Source organism: Pelophylax lessonae (assembly GCF_965119305.1).
Source record: "Pelophylax lessonae genome assembly, chromosome: 2".
In the NCBI taxonomy this organism is placed as follows: Eukaryota; Metazoa; Chordata; class Amphibia; order Anura; family Ranidae; genus Pelophylax; species Pelophylax lessonae.
Genome location: NC_138769.1, coordinates 748,251,091 through 748,265,627, shown reverse-complemented (window position 1 = coordinate 748,265,627; position 14,537 = coordinate 748,251,091). Strand labels below are relative to the sequence as shown.

General features: G+C 47.0%; 1 pseudogene across 1 annotated transcript in view; it reads right to left on the bottom strand.

The window, feature by feature from the left end:
* LOC309548382 overlaps positions 1–6,915 on the bottom strand; it is a 482,992-nt pseudogene extending 476,077 nt beyond the window's left edge. The window contains exon 1 of the transcript XR_014226167.1: positions 6,891–6,915. The product of XR_014226167.1 is annotated as an uncharacterized misc_RNA (transcript). The remainder of the gene's footprint in view (positions 1–6,890) is intronic.
* Positions 6,916–14,537: the final 7,622 nt, after the last annotated feature.

Below are 14,537 nucleotides of genomic sequence, written 5' to 3'. Positions count from 1 at the left end.
TGGTACACTTCATGAATCTCAGGTGTCAAAGTGACAAGATGTTTTGCGTTCAAAGCAGAAGTGATGTAACAGGGGATGGTAGGTGGCATTACATATACTCCAAATATACAAAGAATACTGGACACACCAAACTGGATTAATAATGTCTCTGCAGCCTTTTTTTATTGGTTTTTATAAAAATGAACAATTCACTAACTCTTTTAACCACTTCAGCTCCAGAACATGTTACCCCCTTTATGCAGAAGTGCAGGCAGTCTACACCATTCATCTGGGATCTGGCACCTTGTTAAAGCTGTGACACTGTGACTGGCGTTTTTCCCTTGAATTGTCCGGTGAGTTGGGGGGGATTGAGAGGGGAGCACTGAGTGGATGCACTGGTCTGGATATAAAATAAATTGTGAGGAATCCATCTGAGCACAGAGCACTTATATAAAGAAAAAACCATCCCATTTGGTTGTCATAAGATAAGAAGCAATAGCATGATTCATGATGGAGCAGAAGCACTGAGCACTTTATTATTTTTTTTTTATCTAATTTTTTCAAATGCATAGGAAAGGACATTTCCCATATTAATTAATATATTTTTCATTTCAAGCCAGCCTGGAATGGTACTTATAACTTAAATATTCAAATTTCAGGAGGATGACAGGTGTCAGGACAGTACTCTGCAGCTGCAGGCGGCGGCTGGCTGCCTTTTGGACAGGACAGGCCTTCTTTTTGCAGTCAGTCACCCACTCTGAGTCCTCCAGTCCAGCTACAGTCCTTACTCCTTACCTTTTCGTCTTCTTCTTCTGGTCTGCTCTTATCTTCAAGTTCTCCTCATGGTACTACCGAAGCCGGGAGAATGCAGGGGAGGGGTAACGTGACATCACGTCATTGTTATCCCGGACCATGATTCGTGGAATGCAGGAGAAAGAGGCGGAGGCTCAGTGCAGCCAGCAGCCCAACCATAAGCCCAACCAGAAGAAGCCGATGTGAGTGCGTGCACTGCGGGGCCTGGCTGGCTGGAGTGGAGAATTGCTATACAGAGAGAGAAACAGACAGTCTACTAGTGTAGCGCCGCTGCACCGGCGCACGGCATTTGGCAATGTTGTGGATGTCACTGTGGCATGTCGTGGAGCATGCGGATGCGGCCGCCGTGGCCCCCGGCGACCTGGCGTGTCGCAAAGTGAAGGGGGACAACTGTTACTGTAAAAAAAGATGATGATGACCTATTCCAGGGGTACTCAAATGTAAACTTGAAAGGTCCACTTACAAATTTTCCATTCAGTCCGAGGTCCGGAAAAGTGACCGTCAAATTCCAAATAGAGAGCGCCAACAACAAAAAAAGGCATTCCCCCAAAACTTGCCCCCATCCAATGCAGAACGACCATTGTGCGTGCCCCCATTAATGCAGAGTGACCATGTGTGTGCCCCTATTAATGCAGAGCGACCATGTGCGTGCCCCTATTAATGCAGAGCAACCAGTGTGCGTGCCCCCATTAATGCAGAGCGACCATGTGTGTGCCCCTATTAATGCAGAGCGTGTCCCCATTAATGCAGAGCGACCATGTGCGTGCCCCCATTAATGCAGAGCGACCATGTGCGTGCCCCTATTAATGCAGAGCGTGTCCCCATTAATGCAGAGTGACCATGTGCGTGCCCCCATTAATGCAGAGTGACCATGTGTGTGCCCCTATTAATGCAGAGCGTGTCCCCATTAATGCAGAGCGACCATGTGCGTGCCCCTATTAATGCAATGCAACCAGTGTGCGTGCCCCTATTAATGCAGAGCAACCAGTGTGCGTGCCCCCATTAATGCAGAGCGACCATGTGTGTGCCCCTATTAATGCAGAGCGTGTCCCCATTAATGCAGAGCGACCATGTGTGTGCCCCTATTAATGCAGAGCGTGTCCCCATTAATGCAGAGCGACCATGTGCGTGCCCCCATTAATGCAGAGTGACCAGTGTGTGCCCCCAATAATGCAGTGACCAGTGTGTGTGCCCCCAATAATGCAGTGACCAGTGTGTGTGCCCCCAATAATGCAGTGACCAGTGTGTGTGCCCCCAATAATGCAGAGTGAAAAGTGTGTGTGCCCCCAATAATGCAGAGTGAAAAGTGTGTGTGCCCCCAATAATGCAGAGTGAAAAGTGTGTGTGCCCCCAATAATGCAGAGTGAAAAGTGTGTGTGCCCCCAATAATCTGGACCGCCAAAGCGGTCTGCTTCTTTCTGTCATCAGCGGGGGGGGTTAGAATTGAGAGGATCGGAGTGGCTGTGTTTAGCGCTGCATGATTACAAAAAGCCGAGGACAAGTTCTTCTTACCCGACGGAGAGGATGTCCTACAAAGTCCCGCCTCCTGAACACCGGCTCCTATGATAGACGTCACCAGTGTTCTGTCTATCATAAGAAAGACCTGGCCCAGGAGGCGGGACTTTGTAGGACATCCTCTCCGCCACAGAAGAACTTGTCCTCGGCTTTTTGTAATCATGCAGCGCTAAACACAGCCACTCCAATCCTCCCGATTCTGCCCCCCGCTGAGACAGAAGGAAGCAGACCGCTTCGGCGGTCCAGATTTTAATCCGTGTGGGTCCGGAGTCCGCCTATTGAGGACCCTGGATCTATTCATTAAAAAAAAAAAAATGTTTGGGAAAGATCATGCGAGGCCCCTTTAAGTGCGAGGCCTTCGGCGGCCGCCTTACCGGCCTAATTAGAGAGCCGCCTCTGCCTCCAGCCTCCAGAAAACGAGTCCAGCTCCCGCGAACATGGTGAGTCATCTCCCCCAACTCACCCTCCACATCCAGCCCTGCCAAATCGAGGCCCAGGATGGAGGAGCCTGAGCACACTCTGCTCAATGCAGCTCCAGGCCTGTTCTCTCTCCCTCCTACTCAGCAAACAATCCTGCTTGAATCATTCCCTGCCTGTGACCAACCCCTGTCAGAACAGACAAAGAATATGCTCCTCTCCCTGAGACAGACCTTGTGCACTGATCTGTCTGCAGCTGTTTCATCCATCTCGGTCTCTGTGCAGCAGCAGGAACAACGTCTTAACATCACAGAAACTAGAGTTAGTGAACTTTACACTGCTCATAATAAAAAATGGAGGATGCAGTCACAGATCATGAGGAGGAACTCCAACTAATTAAACCTAAATTAGCAGATCTTGAAGATCGTTCCCATAGGAACAATATCAAATTCTGGAATATACCAGAATCGGTCTCCCAGTCGGACCTCACTAAATTCCTGCCCTTATGCGCACTCTGGTTCCTCAACTGTCTGAGCATGATCTGGAGATTGATAAAGCACATAGACTTCCAACCCCCCCACCTGCCGACCTCTACACCCAAAGACGTCTTGGCTCGCATACACTTTTTCACTGTCAAGGAGCACGTCATGCACGCAGCAAAATGAGCGCCCAGACTCCTAGATCCCTTCTCCTTCATAAATCTCTATGCGGACCTATCCAAAGCGACTATGGAAAATCGCAGACAGCTTGCCACAATACCAAAGGCTCTCCAAAATCCTAAAATACCCTACACATGGGGATTCCATACCAAACTACTTATCTCGGACCAGAACAAGACCCACAAAGTGAGGACTCTCGCTATGGGCCTCCAACTATTAAAAGGCTGGCACATCATTCCAGAGGATAACCCGGACCCACGAGAACAACCAATCCATCACATGGAAACCAGAGGAGCCTCCCAGGACAGGTGAGCTACCTGATAACCTCCCCTGATCTAACAAGCGCTGGATTCATGCAGTATTTTTCAATCGTTTCCGCCTGCTCTAACTATTAGATACAGACCTAACTACGTTACGGCAAGTCTGTTTACCCCCCGTTAGTTGTTTTGTGCAGTAGTTACTGCCCATTGAGCTCAAGAGCATACCCCGCACTTGGGCTTTTATTTTTTAATTACCCACCCACCCCATCCCTGTACCAGCTGCACCTTGCTCCTGGATATTTTGACCAAGTCCACCACCTAAAATCTCCAGAACACCACCACCTTTCCCGACATGACCTTCAAACTTGTTTCCATCAAGGTTAGGGGACTAAACACCCCTCAGAAGAGATCTGCACTACTCATAGTTACATAGTTAGTGAGGTTGAAAAAAAGACATCAGTCCATCAAGTTCTACCTATGATGTGTGTGTGTGTTTGCTGTTAACCGTACATTGTATACCCCTGTATGTTGTACATTGTATACCCCTGTATGTTGTGGTCTTTAAGGTGTCCATCTAATAGTTTTTTGAAACTATCAATGCTCCCTGCTGATACCACTGTTTGCGGAAGAGAATTCCACATCCTTACTGCTCTTACAGTGAAGAACCCCCTGCGTATTTTAAGGTTAAACCGCCTTTCCTCTAGTTTTAATGAGTGGCCACGTGTCTTATTGTATTTCCTTTCTCTGAATAGGTTTTTCCATATGCTAGGGTTGCCAGTACAGTATTTGTACATTGATATCATATCCCCTCTCAATCGTCTCTTCTCCAGAGAGAATAGGTTCAGTGCTTGTAGTCTTTCCTCATAGCTTATGCCCTCCATTCCCCTAATTATTTTTGTTGCCCCTCTCTGGACTCTTTCCAGTTCCAGCACATCCTTCCTGAGGACCGGTGCCCAGAACTGGACAGCATACTCCAGATGTGGCCGGACCAGAGTCTTGTAGAGCGGGAGAATAATCTCTTTATTTCTGGAGTGAATCCCCTTTTTTATATATGCCAGTATTCTGTTGGCTTTGCTTGCAGCGGCTTGGCATTGCATGCCACTGCCAAGCCTGTTATCTACCAGTACCCCCAGGTCCTTTTCCATCCTAGACTCACCCAGAGGTTCCCCCCCAGTGAGTAGCTTGCTTTCTGGTTTCTGGCCCCCAAGTACATTACTTTACATTTTTCAACATTAAACCTCATCTGCCATGTAGTTGCCCACCCCGTTATTTTGTTCAGGTCCGCTTGTAAGGTTTCCACATCCTGCATAGAAGATATTGGCATGCTTAGTTTAGTATCATCTGCAAATACAGAGATTGTACTAGATATCCCCTCCTCTAGATCATTTATGAATAAATTAAACAGGATTGGACCCAGGACAGAACCCTGGGGGACCCCGCTTTCCACACCCTCCCAATCTGAGTACTCCCCATTAATCACCACCCTTTGCAACCTCCCCTGGAGCCAGTTCTCTATCCAGGTACTCACCTTATGGTCCATACCTACCTTCCTTAGTTTGTACAGTAAGCGTTTGTGGGGAACGGTGTCAAAGGCCTTTGCAAAGTCCAGATACACCCCCATCCACAGGCTTACCTTTATCTAGGTGGCAGCTCACTTCATCGTAGAAGGTTAATAGATTGGTTTGGCAAGAACCATTTTTCATGAATCCATGCTGATTACTACTAATAATACCGTTTTCATTACTAAAGTCTTGTATGTGGTCCCTTAACATCCCCTCCAAAATCTTGCAGACTACTGATGTTAGGCTGACCGGCCTATAGTTACCCAGGATATATCTCGGCCCTAGTCATCGCTAATGTTACTGGCAGTTGTAAGGTACTCCTAGTCACACAGCCCCCCTCCTTCCTAAGGTTACTCGGAGTTGCAGGTACTCCTAGTCACACGGTTACACCCAGTCCCATGCGCAAGGTACTCAGCCGCATGTTACTCCCAGCCGCAGGGCACACCCAGACACCCGGTAACTCCCAGCCGCGGGTACACTAAGTCACGAGTTACACCAGTCGCAAGGTACTCCATGACAGACGGTTACTCCCAGTCGCATGGTAATCAGACACCAAGGAAGGATAGAGGTAGGTGATCTGTATGCGGGGGAGGTGATGTGTGTGTGTGTGTGTATGGCGGGGGGGGGGTTAGGTGATCTGTGTGCGGGGAAGTTGGGGTATGTGATCTGTGTGTGTGTGTGGGGGGGTAGGTGATGTGTGTGCAGGGGGGGTAGGTGATGTGTGTGCAGGGGAGGGAGGGACGTGATCTGTGTGTGGGGTAGGTTATGTGTGTGTGGGGGGATAGGAAGGTGATCAGTGTGATCTGTGTGTGGGGTAGGTGAGGTATGTGATCTGTGTGTGTGGGGGGAGGTGATCTGTGTGTGTGGGGGGAGGTGATCTGTGTGTGTGGGGGGGGGTAGGTGATGTGTGTGCAGGGGAGGAAGGGACATGATCTGTGTGTGGGGTAGGTTAGGTATGTGATCTGTGTGTATGGGGGGGTGGTAGGTAGGTGATATGTATGTGTGTGTGCGTGTGGGGGGGGGGGGTTAGGTGATCTGTGTGTGTGTGGGGGGGTGATGTGTGTGTGTGTGTGTGTGGGGGGGGGGACGGGTAGGTAGGTGATCTGTGTGCGGGGGGGTGAGGAATGTGATCTGTGTGTGTGGGGGGAGGTGATCTGTGTGTGCGTGTGGGGGGTAGGTGATGTGTGTGCGGGGGAGGGAGGGACATGATCTGTGTGGGGGGTAGGTAGGTGATCAGTGTGTGTGTGTGTGTGTGTGGGGGAGGTAGGTGTGTAGGGGAGGTGAGGTATGTGATGTGTGTGTATGGGGGGGGCTTGGTAGGTGATCTGTGTGTGTGTGTGGGGGAGGTGAGGTATGTGATGTGTGTGTATGGGGGGGGCTTGGTAGGTGATCTGTGTGTGTGTGTGTGTGTGGGGGAGGTGAGGTATGTGATGTGTGTGTATGGGGTGGGCGATCTGTGTGTGCAGGGGGGGGGGGGTCATCTGTGTGTATGGGGGGGGGTGATCGGTGTGTGTGGAGGAGGTGATAGAATGGGGGGGGGAATGTATCTCTCCTGGAACATTCTGTATCAAAAGTCATTTCCTGTACTGTGATTGTTTTTTCAGTATTTCCTGTATTGCCCACATTACCCCCCTCCCCCATCCCAGAGTCCCCCCTGTACTCCCCTCCATGCTCCCCCACCTTACCCGATCTCTCCGGAAGTTTCTCCTTTAACTTATTATCTGTCTCTGACCTGACTGCAGCACCATGTGAGAGGAGGGGGAGGGGTGTCCTCCATTGTCTTGTAGCTCAGAGAGGGGGAGGGGTGTCCTCCATTTTCTTGTAGCTCAGAGAGGGGGAGGGGGTGTCTTCCATTTTCTTGTAGCTCAGAGAGGGGGTGTCCTCCATTTTCTTGTAGCTCAGAGAGGGGGAGGGGTGTCCTCCATTTTCTTGTAGCTCATAGATTCAATCTTCCTGTAATGACACGATGACTTCTCATTGTTTAGAAGAAATGTGTCCATTGATGAAGATCTTCCTCCTTTATATACAATGTATCCATGGGGGAGGGGGGAGTCCTGTGTCACCAGCCACGCCCAATGTATCCGCCCACTTCATCTCCTAACTCAGCTTTTACCCTTTCACTGCTGGAACTCTCCTATTCCTGATTTATTTCCCATGACCATCTCCCTCCCCCCAGACATCATCTATTATGGGACAATAGGAATGGGCTCGGTGTGTTGGGGATCCCTCCAGGAAGCCGACACCGCACTCCGCTAATCACAGACAGTCAGATATTTCCCCATCTGTGCAGCTGCCGGCCAGGAAATATCTCACTGTCTGTGATTAGCGGAGTGCGGTGTCGGCTTCCTGGAGGGATCCGCAACACACCAAGTCCATTCTATGGGACAATAAAACGATGGCGGTGTGATTTCCGATGTCTCTCAGTATTTGTAGAACCTTTTATCATCCCGATATTTCCAGCAACACCGACACCGTACCATTCCCATTCCTCATACACAATGTAACCCACCACCCTGCCTCCAGTAACTACATACCAAATATCCAACTGTCCACCCAGAGCCTCTGGTTTATAGACCAGATACATCCTAAATATAGAACCATTTATCCAACTGTCCATCCAGAGCCTCTGGTTTATAGACCGGATACATCCTAAATATAGAACCATTTATCCAACTGTCCATCCAGAGCCTCTGGTTTATAGACCAGATACACCCTATATATAGAACCATTTATCCAACTGTCCATCCAGAGCCTCTGGTTTATAGACTGGATACATCCTAAATATAGAACCATTTATCCAACTGTCCACCCAGAGCCTCTGGTTTATAAACCGGATACATCCTAAATATAGAACCATTTATCCAACTGTCCATCCAGAGCCTCTGGTTTATAGACCGGATACATCCTAAATATAGAACCATTTATCCAACTGTCCATCCAGAGCCTCTGGTTTATAGACCAGATACACCCTATATATAGAACCATTTATCCAACTGTCCATCCAGAGCCTCTGGTTTATAGACTGGATACATCCTAAATATAGAACCATTTATCCAACTGTCCACCCAGAGCCTCTGGTTTATAAACCGGATACATCCTAAATATAGAACCATTTATCCAACTGTCCATCCAGAGCCTCTGGTTTATAGACCAGATACACCCTATATATAGAACCATTTATCCAACTGTCCATCCAGAGCCTCTGGTTTATAGACTGGATACATCCTAAATATAGAACCATTTATTCAACTGTCCATCCAGAGCCTCTGGTTTATAGACCGGATACATCCTAAATATAGAACCATTTATCCAACTGTCCATCCAGAGCCTCTGGTTTATAGACCGCATCCATCCTAAATATAGAACCATTTATCCAACTGTCCATCCAGAGCCTCTGGTTTATAGACCGGATATATCCTAAATATAGAACCATTTATCCAACTGTCCATCCAGAGCCACTGGTTTATAGACCGGATACATCCTAAATATAGAACCATTTATCCAACTGTCCATCCAGAGCCTCTGGTTTATAGACCGAAAATATCCTAAATATAGAACCATTTATCCAACTGTCCACCCAGAGCCTCTGGCTTATAGACCGGATACATCCTAAATATAGAACCATTTATCCAACTGTCCACCCAGAGCCTCTTGTTTATAGACCGGATACATTCTAAATATAGAACCATTTATCCAACTGTCCATCCAGAGCCTCTGGTTTATAGACCGGATACATCCTAAATATAGAACCATTTATCCAACTGTCCATCCAGAGCCTCTGGTTTATAGACCGGATACATCCTAAATATAGAACCATTTATCCAACTGTCCATCCAGAGCTCCTGGTTTATAGACCGGATATATCCTAAATATAGAACTATTTATCCAACTGTCCATCCAGAGCCTCTGGTTTATAGACCGGATACATCCTAAATATAGAACCATTTATCCAACTGTCCATCCAGAGCCTCTGGTTTATAGACCGCATCCATCCTAAATATAGAACCATTTATCCAACTGTCCATCCAGAGCTCCTGGTTTATAGACCGGATATATCCTAAATATAGAACTATTTATCCAACTGTCCATCCAGAGCCTCTGGTTTATAGACCGCATCCATCCTAAATATAGAACCATTTATCCAACTGTCCATCCAGAGCCTCTGGTTTATAGACCGGATACATCCTAAATATAGAACCATTTATCCAACTGTCCATCCGGAGCCTCTGGTTTATAGACCGGATACATCCTAAATATAGAACCATTTATCCAACTGTCCACCCAGAGCCTCTGGTTTATAGACCGGATACATCCTAAATATAGAACCATTTATCCAACTGTCCATCCAGAGCCTCTGGTTTATAGACCGGATACATCCTAAATATAGAACCATTTATCCAACTGTCCATCCAGAGCCTCTGGTTTATAGACCGGATACATCCTAAATATAGAACCATTTATCCAACTGTCCATCCAGAGCCTCTGGTTTATAGACCGGATACATCCTAAATATAGAACCATTTATCCAACTGTCCATCCAGAGCTTCTGGTTTATAGACCGGATACATCCTAAATATAGAACCATTTATCCAACTGTCCATCCAGAGCTTCTGGTTTATAGACCGGATACATCCTAAATATAGAACTATTTATATTTATTTATTTATTTTTATTTTTTTGCGCTATACACAATATTTTTCACATTCTGATATATGAAATTCCCAAATAAAAAAAATTAAAAAATCAAAATTTTTTACATTTTAGGCCAATTTGTTTTCTGCTACATGTTTTTGGTTGAAAAAAATCTCAATGAGCGTATTTTGATTGGTTATCACGTCTACTAAGTGCGGGAAAGATTTAGGTCATTTTTATTTATTTATTTTACTAGTAGGAGGTGGGAGGGATGGGATGGGGCAGAGCAGAGGGATGGCGGTGGGAGGGATGGGATGGAGCAGAACAGAGGGATGGCGGTGGGAGGGATGGGATGGGGCAGAGCAGAGGGATGGCGGTGGGAGGGATGGGATGGAGCAGAGGGATGGCGGTGGGAGGGATGGAATGGAGCAGAGCAGAGGGATGGCGGTGGGAGGGATGGGATGGAGCAGAGCAGAGTGTCTTGTAAAGTTGTACCATTTCTTCCTTACCTTGCAGTTGCAGGCCTTGGGTGGAGTGACTTTAGTCAGTCAGTGATTCAATTTCCAGACCAGTCCACCCGTCTTCGACTCCACACTCAGTCAGACAGACTGACTGTCACTGTCAGTGTCTGTGGTGCGGTGCGGCGCCGGCGACTTTTCCACTTCCCGCTTCTTCTCGAGTCCCGACAACAAGGCAAGCAGGGACCTCTCTAGCTCCTCCCCCGGCCTTCAGTCTCAGAGTCACCTGACGATTCACGGTCCACCCCCTCCTGAGCTACGCAGCTATGCTGGATGCCGCTGCGGAGCTTAGGAGTGGGGACTAGTCAGGGAAAGCGGCGGCCGGTGGGCGGCCAGATTGCGGTAATGCGGCCCAGACTCTCTGCGGAATCGGCCGCGGAGAGGCCGGCAGCAGCGGCAACGGCCGGACAGGCGGACACACACAGACACACAGTGACTGTCAGATCATGGCGGAGGCCTCGGCCCACCGGGCATATGCCCAGTCTGCCCTATGGCCAGTCCGGCCCTGGCCTACATCATAGGTTCTTTACCGGGATCGGGGTTTTTTTTTTCTTTAATACGTTTTTATTGATTTTCCAACATTGCACAATATATAAATACAAAAATAAACATATGAAAATGTAAATAAAAATAAAAAGAGAAAAGAAAAGAGGGAGAGAAAAAATAAAATAAAGGGGGGGGGGATTCCAGTGTATTTCTCAAATATTTTCAACATTTCAAACATTACCAAACCATTAACTATGCCAATCATTGGCGATGGGGAGATATTAGCATATCATCTTACACTATCTGTTTCTCGTTAATGTCTAAGACAGATTTCCCCTGGCCGGAGAGTAAGCATTTACTCTAAATATAGATTAGCCTTAAATTCTCTCCATTTAACCCAGGTTTTATGGCCCCTATCTACCTGTCCCTTTGAGATATAAGTAAGATCTTCCATCAATGCCACAGAATCAACCTTGCGGCACCACTGGCGTAACGAGGGTTGTTCCGGGTTTCCCCAACTTGCTGGAATCAAAGCCTTCGCTGCATTTAATAGATGGGGTAAAATAGAATGCTTATATGTCTTTGAAGACTGTTCTGTGCAATGGAAAAGAACCGTCCATGGGTCTCTCGATATAGGGGAGCCCGTAATCTTTGTGATAGTGGCCAGAATAAATTCCCAATATGATTTTATAACTGGACACAGCCACCATATATGTGCATGGTTTGCCACTTGGCCGCATTTTCTCCAGCAAAGTGGTGATTGGGACGGGAAAATATCATGCAAGGTAGCACTGATATGCAACATTGGTGGGCACTGATAGGCGGCACTGATGGGCACTGATAGGCGGCACTGATGGACAACAATGGGCACAGGTGGGCAGCACTGACAGATGGCAATGATGAGCACTGGTGGGTGGCACTGATAGCTGGCAATGATAGGCAGCGCTGATTAGGATGGCACTGAAAGGGTCCCTGAGCCCTGACTGGCATCCCTGGTGGCCATGGGTGGGCAATCCCTGGGGGTTCTAGTGGCATCTCCCAAGGGTCTGCACTGATAATCAATGCTCTGATTACCAGCACAGACCCCCCTCCCTGTCAGGAGACCCGCTGATCGGCTCTCCTCTACTCGGGCCTTTCAGGTACAAACTGAGCAAAGCCGATCAATGGCATTTCCTATTTACTATGTGACCAGCTGGGATTGGACACAGCTGGTCACATGGTGAAGAGCCTACATCATAGGTTCTTTACCGGGATCGGAGATGCGGTGAGTTAGAGTGACACACCACAGCACCGATCGCCGCTCTGCGCGGTCTATCCTGCTGGACGTCATGTGACGGCCAGTCAGGATAGAGCAACCACTTCTCGGCCGTCATTTTGCTATATGGCGGACGGGAAGTGGTTAACTTCCTTCACTGGCTCAGAGTTTTGCCTGTGTGCCTTCTGTCTGGTTATTGATGTTCTGTTCCTGGTCCAGTACCTGCATCCTGTACCCTGCTACTTCATATCTGCCCCCCTTGTTCCCCATCCCGGTTCTGACCTCCTTCCCGATCCGTCTCCTTGTAGCTCCTGTCTTACCCTGTTTGTTCATGTTCCCCATTTTCTATATATTGTATTATAGTGAGATTACTAGTTTGGTACTTTGTCTGGTTTAGGATTCATGAATGTCTTCACTACTGCTGTATATTCTGTTTGCTGGTGTTGGATGGGTTTTTGTTTCATTATTGTTGGAAGGCAACATGTGTTTTTCTTGTTCTAATATCAGATGTTTCTGGATGGTTGAAACCTGATTACACCAGGCCTGGAATGCCAGCAGAGCAAGGTTACCCCGCACGGTGTTCGAGGCAAGGAGTCATAAATTGGAGCTCATATCCTCACAGGATGTTCTCACATAGGCCTCCTGTTGTGAGGTACGGGGGTAGAGAAGCCTCAGATATGACCTCCTGGGGAGGTTACACCAACATTAAAGGCCAGCTGTTACTGAAAGATGGCCCGGGTCAAAATCAGTGATTCTTGGACAGATGGCGCCCCTAGTGGGGACTATAAAATGCTTCCTGGAAAGATGAGATACTTCCTGCGGATTAGGAAGAATGGCCTCTAATGAATTGTCATTGGACAAGCAGACAGGGGGTGTTTATGTGGGCGGTGTCTGAGTGGACTTTAAAAGCAATCGCCAGCTAGAATGATTGTTCTCTTTTGCGCTTGAGCCCAACTGAAAGATATCGAATTCCGAGGACTCCCATATGTAAAGTATTATCTGTGCTTGTTTTGTCTTATATGCTCTGTAGTATCCATTTAGTATTTTATGTTAGCATTTCTACTTTCTTTATAATAAATTAGATCCTTGCTTATTTAGGCAGTGTGTTTATTTTGATAGCCAGCATTGTTATTATATCCTCACCAATAACCTTATCAGAGCAATGATAGACTACCATAGGAATAGACAAGATAATACCTGTTCATAATAAATAGGGGAGATAAAAAAACACCCCACATTTATTTCAGTTATAAATAAATCTTGCTATTCTCGTACACAGTCTGGTTTCACTTTTCTAATTACAGACACCCTGAACTGGTCACCTCTGCTGTTGCTGGATTCCTGCACTTCGTATCCCTTTAGTGGGGTACACACTAGTAGAAAATCTGCTGAAAATTCCCGTCTGAGGTAAAATTGTACAATTTTCGGCTAGTGTGTACACAACTTTCAGCAGCCGATGCCGACATTTTCAACGAAAAAAGAAAAACGGAAGGACAAACACCGGCCAATTTTCGTTTAATGTGTATGCAGTACGTCTGCGAAAAATCGGATGTGAAAGACCGCGCATGAACTGAAGTTGCTGACGACCCGGAAGTCTAGGTACAAACGTCCCCAAAAAAAAAAAAAACGGACAAGAAAATTTTGCGAACATTATGCACTGTCAACTAAAAACGGTTATGACCACTGAGCATGAGGTAAGAAAAATTGGAGGATTTTTGTAAAGTGTGAACGAACCTTTACAGACGGGTTCACACTGCCAAATGTTTCTCAGGGCTGCAGTTCTGCTGAGATCCACAAGGTGGCGATCTCTCTTATACCGAGATAGGAAATCTCTATGGAAGTCAGGAAGTGATGTAAGTCAGATAGGGAGTGATGCAAGTCAGACAGGAAGTGATGCAAGTCAGATAGGAAGTGATATAGGTCAGACAGGAAGTGATATAGGTCAGACAGGAAGTGATATAGGTCAGAAAGGAAGTGATGCAAGTCAGACAGGAAGTGATGTAAGTCAGACAGGAAGTGATGCAAGTCAGACAGGAAGTGATGTAAGTCAGACAGGAAGTGATGTAGATGCAGACAGGAAGCTCCATGTGGGAGGAATTATAGAGAAGACGTTGCTGGAAGTATAAGCGGAGGAGGTAATGAGATTGCATTTTATCAGGATTAACTGGAAATATATAAGGTCAGTACTGAACAAATTTGGTTTAGAGGGTAACATCTACTCAGCCATCCTTGCACTTTATTCCCAACCCTCAGCCAGAGTCTACACCTCTGGGACCTTATCTAAACCCTTTCAAATCTCAAATGGCACTAGGCAGGGATGCCCCCTGTCCCCCACGATTTTCAATCTGGCCATTGAACCTCTAGCTGAAGCGATAAGAATGTCTCCCATTATTAAAGGTTTTAATATAAGAAACACTGACCATCGTATTACATTATTTGCT